The sequence below is a fragment of the Hippopotamus amphibius genome, chromosome 3, assembly GCF_030028045.1.
Source record: "Hippopotamus amphibius kiboko isolate mHipAmp2 chromosome 3, mHipAmp2.hap2, whole genome shotgun sequence".
NCBI classification, from domain to species: domain Eukaryota; kingdom Metazoa; phylum Chordata; class Mammalia; order Artiodactyla; family Hippopotamidae; genus Hippopotamus; species Hippopotamus amphibius.
The window spans coordinates 174,364,164-174,373,889 of NC_080188.1; positions in this window are offsets into that span (position 1 = coordinate 174,364,164).

Genomic DNA, 9,726 nt, shown 5'->3' on the forward strand with positions numbered 1-9,726 from the left:
AAGGAGATGAAATCAATGTGCTCTCAGACTTTCAATCTGGAAAATTTTAGAGCAGTCACCTGTGGGATACAGGTGAGGATACCGTGTTGGTCTCATCCTAATGTCTCCTCTGGGTCAGGGGTGATCCAGGAGGAGAGGGCATTGTGGGTGATGAGTGGAGATGGGGCTCCTGGGGACCTAAGTCAGAGAGGAAGGGAAGTCAATTGTAATAGGAATGAGGTTTTTCTCATTTCTCCAGGAGTTAGACCAACCTCCTTGGATAACCAAATTTCCCACATGTGTCACAGGGAAGGATGTGTGGAAGATGGACTCTAGGGTAAACAGATCATCTCAGAAGAGGATTTCTGTCAGGGGACAGAATCTGTGCTCCTAAACTAGGATGCCTGATTCAGTGTCACACGTGGGGTTGAGCACCTTCTCTGTGTCCAATAAGTGTTAGGACAAGCCATGGGTGGAGGAGGGTACTTGATGGAATAAGAGAGGAGTGGGAAGTGTGGCAACTCTGGCCTCAGAGGATTCTGATGAGAGAACAGAGAACAAACCAAGGCTGTACATGAGAATGTAGTACAAGAGTGAGACAAAAATTATCTGCACTCTGGCTGTAGAATTTAATTAACTTTTTAAAAAGACAGATACATCATTTTTTGACATAATCTCATTGCTTTTTTTAAAATAAATTTATTTATTTATTTATTTATTTATTGGCTCTGTTGGGTCTTTTTTGCTGTTACGTGGGCTTTCTTTTAGTTGCCGTGAGTGGGGGCTACTCTTCATTGTGGTGCGCGGGCTCTTCATTGCCGTGGCTTCTCTTGTTGCAGAGCATGGGCTCTAGGCACGTGGGCTTCAGTAGTTGCAGCACATGGGCTCAATAGTTGTGGCTCACATGCTCTAAAGCGCAGGTTCAATAGTTGAGGCACACAGGCTTTGTTGCTCCGCGGCATGTGGGATCTTCCTGGAGCAGGGATTGAACCCATGTCCCCTGCATTGGAAGGCGGATTCTTAACCATTGTACCACCTAGGAAGCCCTCTCATTGCTCTTTAATACACTTTGTCCATCTGTCAGCAAGCTTTCGTATTCCTTCATTAAAAATGTTTTAGGCTGAGCTTTGAGCCATGAATGCACTGCTGTCTTCACTTCTTCATCAGAAGTGAATCTTCATCCTCATAGGGCTGATTTCAGGGGACCAAACAGGTGAAAGTCTGATGGAGCAAGATCAGGACTATAGGGAGGATGCTTCAACACTTCACAAAGAAGTTTTTGCAGAGTGTCAGCAGTGTGGGCAGAAGTGTGCACACGTGCACACCCTCAGACCACAAAAAATGAATCACTACACACTGCTCTTCTTTCATGTAAATCACAAGTAGGGAATCCATTTTTGCTTGCACCTCAGTTGCAAATGAACTGATGTAACCCGTTCATACCTGCATAGCAGTGACTGTGGAGATAGTAGACTTGAACAGAGAGCATTGATAAGACACTGTGGCCAACAGAAGTGTTAATATAACTGGAGTGCTGATAAATTTTGACTCACCCTCACATTTAGGGGAGCACATGCTTTAGAAGAGATAGGCTTTTTCAAAGACTTGACTCACATCAACTCTAACATCCCATATATGTTACCATCTATCATGTTTATAGCTATTGTCTGAGTCCCATCACTTGAGTATGTGCTCCACAGATGCAGGGGTCTGTGCCTGTGTTTGTTCAGTGATGTATCGCAAGCACCTAGAATGGGGGCTGCACAGAATAGATATTCAATAGATATGTGTTGAATGACTAAATAAACATTCTTCAGACTCCTGTGAAGCAGGACTGAAGTGGGTCTCCCTACGTACGGGAAGAGCTCTACAGAGCCTCACCTGTGAACACAGTGACACTGTTATGTACTTATTATATACGGGGTCCCTCTTTACCTTATTTGTCTGCAAACATTGGAGGAAAATAGGGCCTATCCTAGGGGCTTGTGAAATTCATGGCACTTCTTCCCATGTCTCCCATGCTCTTTTTATGACACCTTCCTCTCTGCTCCCCTACTGATGACCCCATTTAGGGCAGAATCTCATCCAGCTTTTTCCACACCTGCCTACCCGTGGTGTGACTCACCTTTCCCCACTGTGCTCTTGGAAACAAGCCTCCTTTTTTATAGCTGCAAAATTAAAAGCTTTGTTCTTCAAGGGTACACATTTCATACTCTAAGCAGATGGGAAGATTGGTGGAAAGCACTTGGAGCACTCTTCAATTGTATAGACCATTGCTAGGGTACATTCCATGTGCAGACGTATTTGGTCCATTTCAGATGGCTATGACAAGAGCCAGGTCAGAAGGGATGCCGCAGCCAGGCTCACGTCCCAGATGGCCCTGCTCCTGCTCCCTGGAGGACTAGCCAGGCCCATGTCTAACTTCACAAGATCATGTTCTGAGTATTTCCAGTGGCAGAGGGCCTGGGTCTTTCCTAGGACCTGGAGTGTCCTGCCCCAGACCACGTTAACCCTTGCCCCTTCCTCCAGGCTCTCCATAATGTCCGCTGCTCTTGCACGCCTCTTTTCCAAGGTTAATTGGCATCTCAGATTATTTTTTTCTGACACCCAGGGTTACATTTCTCTCCATTGTTATTTTCACCTCTGGTAATAACGTTTTCAACTGTGAAGTATGTCACGGGAACCCAACTACTTTGCCAACACGAAGTGCAAAATTGAGCCTAATTAGGAATGAAAATTAATTATATATGAAATAATTTCTGAGAGACTCTAGAGATGAATAGGGTAGCTATCTCAGGGAAACCCCCTCAGAAGAGGTAAGAGCTGGATGAAGTCTTGAGAAAGGATTTGGAGCAGTTTTGGGTGTCAAGGGACGGCTCAAGTACCATGTGATGTGTTTAACACCTGGGGAGGGGATGAGCCTGAAGAAAAGGTTTCTATAGGAGAAAAGAGCAAAACAGGAAACCGGATTATTCTCCACAGCTGCAGCCTGCTTGTCTGTCAGCTAAGCTAGCAGGTTTCCCCTGATCTGGGCATTGAAACCGACAAAGAGATTAGTAAACCAAGTTCAGGGCTGAAAAAGGACAGGACCTCTGAAGAACTCAGTCAGGATCTGTTTAAGGCTCAGGAGCTGATTTGTAGGGCATGAAAAGAAGGAACTGGGCATTGCTTATTCAATGAACACAGAGGAATGAATACCACTGATTTCACTTTGAAGTAGCCTCTCTGTTCCGTGGTTGTCTTATCTATGAAAGAGGGAGAATAACATCTTCTCCCTCTTTTCTTTTTCTTCTTCTCCTTCCCCTTCTTATTCTTCTACTTCTTCTTCTTCCTATTCCTCTCCTTCCCCTTCTTCTCCTTCTTCCTCTTTTTTTCCTCCTCCTCCTCTTTCAATCATCATCATTGCAATTATTCTGAAAACTTTCCATCTCTCTGCTTCCTGGACATCACATCCCCCCAGATTTTCTTTTTGCCCTACTGGCCTCTTTTTCTCAGCCTTCTCTTCCTCTGTTCTACCTCTGAATGTTAAGGTGTGGCAGGGATAGACCTGGACCTCTTCCTCATCTATATCTGTACATCTCCAAGGTGATATTCAACTATTTATATAGATATTTAATTAACATCTAGAGCTTTAAAATGGCCCAATCATAACCCCAAGCCTTCCAATCAATTTCTCATCCAGCCCTCCCCTTTTCCATAAATGGCACCATGATTCACCCAGTTCCAAAATCTGGGAGGTGTTCTTGATTCTTCTCTCTGCCTTCCACCTCACGTGCAATCCATCAGGCAGTCCAGCTTACCTACTCCCGAAACACATCCAGCCTGTGTTCGTGTCCCTCATTCCCTCCGTGACTCCACACCTCCTTAAGCTACTGTCACAGCAGTCTCCTAACACCTGTTTCTCCCTTCATTCTACTCTAATCCTTCTCCACACAAAATCAGAGGGAACTTTATATCCGATAGACTCCAGTGACTTCTCTTTTTAATTTAATTTAATTTTATTATTTATTTTATTTTTGGCTGCACTGGGTCTTCATTGCCATGCACGAGCTTTCTCTAGTTGTGGTGAGCGGGGGCTACTCTTCGTTGTATTGGGCAGGCTTCTCGTTGCGGTGGCTTCTCTTGTTGCGGAGACAGGCTCTAGGTGCGTGGCCTTCAGTAGTTGTGGCACATGGGCTTAGCAGCTCCACGGCATGTGGGATCTTCCCTGCCCAGGGCTTGAACCCATGCCCCCTGCATTGATAGGCAGGTTCTTAACCACTGTGCCACCAGGGAAGCCCCTTCTGTGACTTCTTATCACAATCAAAATTAAATACAAATAGCTTCCTCTGGCATACAAACCTGGAGGAGCCATCTCTGCCTATCTCTCCCACCTCATCTCTCACCTCTCATCCTCTCACCTGCTAAGTTTCAGCCACACTGGTCTTCCCTCCTTTCCTCAAACCCACCCAGCTCATCCCCACCCTGGGATTTCCTAGCTGTGCCCCTGAGGGTCATGTGGCCAGCTCCTCCTTGCTAGTCCTGACTCATTCTGAATGTCATCTCAAGAGGACTTCCAGTCACTCCATCTAAAAGTAGCCACCAATCATTCACTTTCACATCAGCCTATATTAACTCTCTTCACACACTTATCACCAGGCACTGTTTTCTTGTGGGTGTGTTTCTTTATTCTCTAACAATGTCTCCACACTAGAACAGAGACCTCGTCTGTCTTAGTCACTTCAATATCCTCCACCTATGATGCCATATAGTTTACATTTATTGAATTTAGAAGAATACAAGGCAGTATAATTGAGTAAAAGTATATAGTGTTTGGGTCCAGATATAAGCTAACACTAGGTTTTTTCTGTGTGACCTTATGACCCTGCCTATAACCCTGGTTACAGCTGTGTGCCCTTGAGTTTCCTTCTCAACCATTCTGAGCCTTGATTCATTCACCTGTTATGTAGCAGTACTACTTACCGTGCTGAATTTTGAGATGATTACATGAGACAGTGAAAGCATGTGAAACAGTGTATCCTGACCACTGTGGATCCCCAACAAATATGACCTATTTTTATTAATGTTGAGCCTCTGAGTGGCAATGAAAACTGCAGCCTCAGGTGATGGAGAGAAGGACTTGGGCAAAGAGAAGCCCTCTGGCTCGAGACTGAGCAAAAGCAGAGTGAGGGAGAGAAAACTCAGCCTGCAGCCTTCCCTCACTCCCCCTGGCTGGCCACCCTGTTATAATGCCGCTGCTGGCAGTGCCGTTCAAATGTACATAAATATTGGCGCATTCTGATGGCCCTGGATGGAGGCTGATAAAGGCAATGAGAGACAAGGTTATTGATGTCTGTCTGAGGGCCTCCGTGGGACCAAAGCCAGGACTGGAACAAGGATCCAGAAGTTGCATCAAGCCCATTGATTCTCTGTCACCCCAGGAAGACACGCATTCAGGGGTGCTGGCAGCCTGGCAAGGAACTGCCTGCTTTAACGAAAGCACGCAAACAGTCCTCTTCCCAATGTGGTCTCTTTCCCTGGCAGCCTGCAGGCTTCCAATCTAAAAGGTAGTTGGCACTTTGGATTTCTATTGATGAGAACAATGGAAGAAAGATCAAGGTAGGCAGAGGTATTTGGCCATGGTCCTGGTGTCCCTGGGGAAACAGGTGTTCTTTTTGACAGGTTTTCAATAGATGGGACGTAACAGAGAGGCACTAGAGTGCCACCTCTGGGTGCTCTGGGTGACCAAGTTGCTGCATAGTCTGACAGAGGGCAAAGAGCCCCAGGTGGGAACCAGGAGAGGGTCCCAGACGAGCTGTGGACCCAGCTCAGGCCTCTGGTCATCTCTGGGCTTTATATTCGTCATTGGTGACAAGGTCCCTGATGCATCATGGAGACACCCTGGGCCGTGAGGCCCACAGGAGGCAGAACTTTCATTACGTTTGCTTGCCATGGCCCTGCGTGAGGTCAGCAGCTGTGTTTCATTCAGCTCTGCATCCCCAGAGGCCCGCACAGCGCCAGGCACCCACAGGTCACTTGCTGATGTTTATTGGGTAAATGCATAGACTTTGACAACATCCTTTCTGGCTTCTGTACAGGAGATGCAGCCTTGACCTTGTAGCATGGAAACAACTCCCTGAGAGGGGCAGAAAGGTGAGGATGCCAGTGACTTGGAGAGAACTGTCCTGTGGGTGGGGACTTACTGAAAAAACTACCAGAAACCGAGCATCTGGTCCCCATCCCATTCTGATTTAACCGCACAGTCAACCCTCACCACTGCCTCCAGATTATGTTGAATTGAGCCAGCTTTAAGCATTGCCTGTGGCAAAGGCAAGGCCTCCCACACACACCCAATGGGCTGCCATTTCCTCCCTCTCTGGCTGGTCCCACCTCCTTCTACTCAGTGAACAAAACTGAACGAAACGTGGGTCTGCAAAAACCAAAGGCATTTGGGGTCTCCAACAGATTCAATCGTTCTCTTACTCATTCATTCATTCTTTCACCTACTCAGCTAATGTTCCTTTAGCATCTGCTTTGCTCCAGGCCCAGAGATTTCCCAAGCAGTCACACAAAAAGGAACATAGTTATTTAGAGAGCTCACCACCTCTTTTCCCCCAGGCCACTTCTCCAAGGCAGGGCTGATTCTGAAGTGCTAACTCTCTGAGGCTGCAGGGAGCTGCAGAGGTGCTTGTCTGCTGCAGTCCTCCTCTGGATGAGGGCTCCTCCCTCACCAACCTCACCGCCCCGGAACCCCGGCACATGGCAGAGCCAGGGGTGACCTTGGCACAAAGCATCCAGGATCCTAGTTCCTGACATGCTGAAAGATGCTCATGAGAAATTGGCTTCCGCTCCCTGAGATGCCTGCTCTACCATCGTGCTCACGGTGGAAGCTGGGGGAGGAGAGCTCAGCACTCTGGCCCATCTAATTTAATTTCTAACATGTTACAGCAGCAATTAGCATGGACTGTTCACATTCCTTCTTAACACTTTGCCCAGATCCCTGGTTGTCTGCAATGGCTGGTGTATCCACGCCCTACCTGTTGGAAGGTTTGCATGTTCTGGGAGAGGGGAGGGTGTGTGGGGGGACCGACAGCAGAAGATGGGGAGGGCCAGAGAGTCCTCAGCCTGAGCCATCTGGGCTGCATCTCACTTGAAGCATCGGATCCTGACGGGGGCATCTGTCTCTCATTGTCTGTGGCTCCTGTTTTCTTGGTGCAGGGAGCAGGGACTAGATCAGGAATTCAGGCCTCACTATTGTCTTCTGAGAAGAAAAGGATGGGTGTGAAAGCTGTGCCTAGGAAGGAAGAATCTCGGTACGTCTCATGCCTTGTTCATCTGGGGGTTAACCACGACCTGCCTGTGCTGAGAAAGGCTCAGAGATGGGGGAAGAGGCGAGCTGGAGGTTGCCTGGAAGAAAATAAGGAAAATAAAAGAAAGGAAGGGAAAGAACGTGTTGTTTATTTTGAATGCTGTGTTCTTTCGATTACAGCATGCTTCCTTTCCGGTGGGTGAAAGGAGTTGACAAGACTAATGTAGACCAAGCTTTTGGAAAAATAAGTGTTTGTAACAAGACCATAATGCAGGAATGGAGGCAGGGTGGTGGAGGCCAGAGTGAGCAGAGGGCTTCTTGAAGGATTCAGGGTGTGAATGGGGCCGTCAGAGCCAAGAGAAGGGTGCGGCGAAGAGGAGAGAGAGAGACTGGGGCAGGCAGAGCTGAGCACCGCGAGCTCTCCCCCACCTACTCAGGGAAAAGAATCAAGAGTCCTGATGGTAGTCTCTGTGTCTGTATATGGTCTTTTAAGTTAATGATTGGTGTGAGTGTTGGCAATGTTTTCTATGACACTTCTTAATGACTGTATGGTAAGAGTGTTATTTGTCTTATGTGTTAAATATTCCCGAGTGTATTAGGAAAGCAGGAGTAATAAACAGTTTTCCATGAAAATAATTCCCCAAAGGATTTCACAAAAACTTAAATGCATAGAAAAATCAACTTGTGAACTTTTTCTTCCTGTGGAAAAACACTGTGTGCGAGTGTGTGTGTGCGTCCACGCGCACCTGTACACGGTCAAAATTCAGACCCAGTCGCACATCTGGTGATAGCAACTTTCTTGTGAAAGGGACCATCTTGCTGATAATCCTACTGCCAAACAGTGCATATTTTTTTTTAATTTTACTTATTTATTGGCTGCATTGGGTCTTCATTGCTGTGCGTGGGCTCTCTCTAGTTGTGGCGATCTGGGGGCTACCATTTGTCGGGGTGCACAGGCTTCTCTTGCTGTGGCGTGGGAGCCCTAGAGCATTTGGGCTTTGGTAGTTGCAGCACATGGGCTCATTAAGTGTGGCTCATGGGCTCTAGAGCTCAGGCTCAGTAGTTGCAGCACATGGGCTTATTTGCTCCACAACACATGGGATCTTCCCCACCCAGGGATCAAACCCACGTCCCCTGCATTGGCAGGTGGATTCTCAACCACTGCACCACCAGGGAAGTCCTCGGTGAGTATTTTTTAAGGCCACTTGTCTCACTCCTTCAGGTCCAAGTGAAATCTCTGAGCAACACACATAAACCACAGTGTCAGGGAGAATAAAGAAATGTCAGTTAATAGAAACAAACATTAGGTTTGTTTGAGTAAAAAGGAATAAAAGACACAAGTTAGCTCTTTCCTGATGAATTAATGACACAGTTGAGCAGATGGAAATTGTTTCAGAGATGATTAGGAATCTGGGAGAACTGGGTGGGTGGCTGATTTAGGGAAGAACCAATCGTCACTTGGACACACTTAATGTGATGATATCTCCAATCCCAGGGCATGGACTTTGAGTGTTTTTTTTCCAGTAGAGGTTACAAGTCAAACCAAACCAGTCACACTCCCTTTTTTACCTCCCCTTTGTGTCCAAGGAGAGCCACTTGAGATAATATTGGCCAGGATTCAAGGTCATGGACAGAATGAAACTCAAGGGCTCCAAAGTAGTCAAACTTATGAACCTAATCTTGTTCCCAGAGCTCTCTAACCAGTGGAGTTAACTAGGCAGAGATTACTGGGAAAGTGGCCTTTTGTGTGACCTGTGCATCAGCATTCAATAAGTATTGTTCAAATAGATGAATGAACTATTAGGTGGAGAAGCAAATTGTGGTGGGGAAAAGTCATAGGTCAGTTATCGGATTTGTGATTTGCGCATAAGAAGATGATTTAGTGAAGCGTCAAGCGCTTTCCTTGACTGCCTAGGAAGAAGCAGGCTTGAAGTAGATTGAAGATCAATTACTGAGGGACAGAAAGCAGTAAGTTCTCAGAGAGAGCAAAATGAAGAGATTCAAGAGAAGAGGGAACTCCAGAATTCCAGGCAAAGGGGCTCCCCAGAAATGGGGAGTCTCAGAGAGCTGAAGAGAATGGGGACTCAGATGTAATGTAACTTAGAGGGGAAGAACCAAGGCTGCTTGACACAACAAGAAAACAGGAAAAAAGTCAGCAAAGGAGGGTCGAATGTCTCAAATCCACAGGATTTTAACTGATTTGGGATTTCCTAACGTCCGGACGAATACCAGTGTGCGGTGTTAAGATGTGTCAGGTCAATCAAAGGGCTTCCATGGTCAAAGCAGTTCGTGAAACACTGGGTTAGACAGTGATGAACCCAGTCGTTCCCCACAGAGCTCAGAGCCTTTAGTACCATCATGTACACTGTCAGCTTCCATAAGGAAGACACAGTGCTGGCATTTACCAAACTCAGTTGATGATAGAACACTTTTTTCACGGAGCATTTGACAGAGTAGGT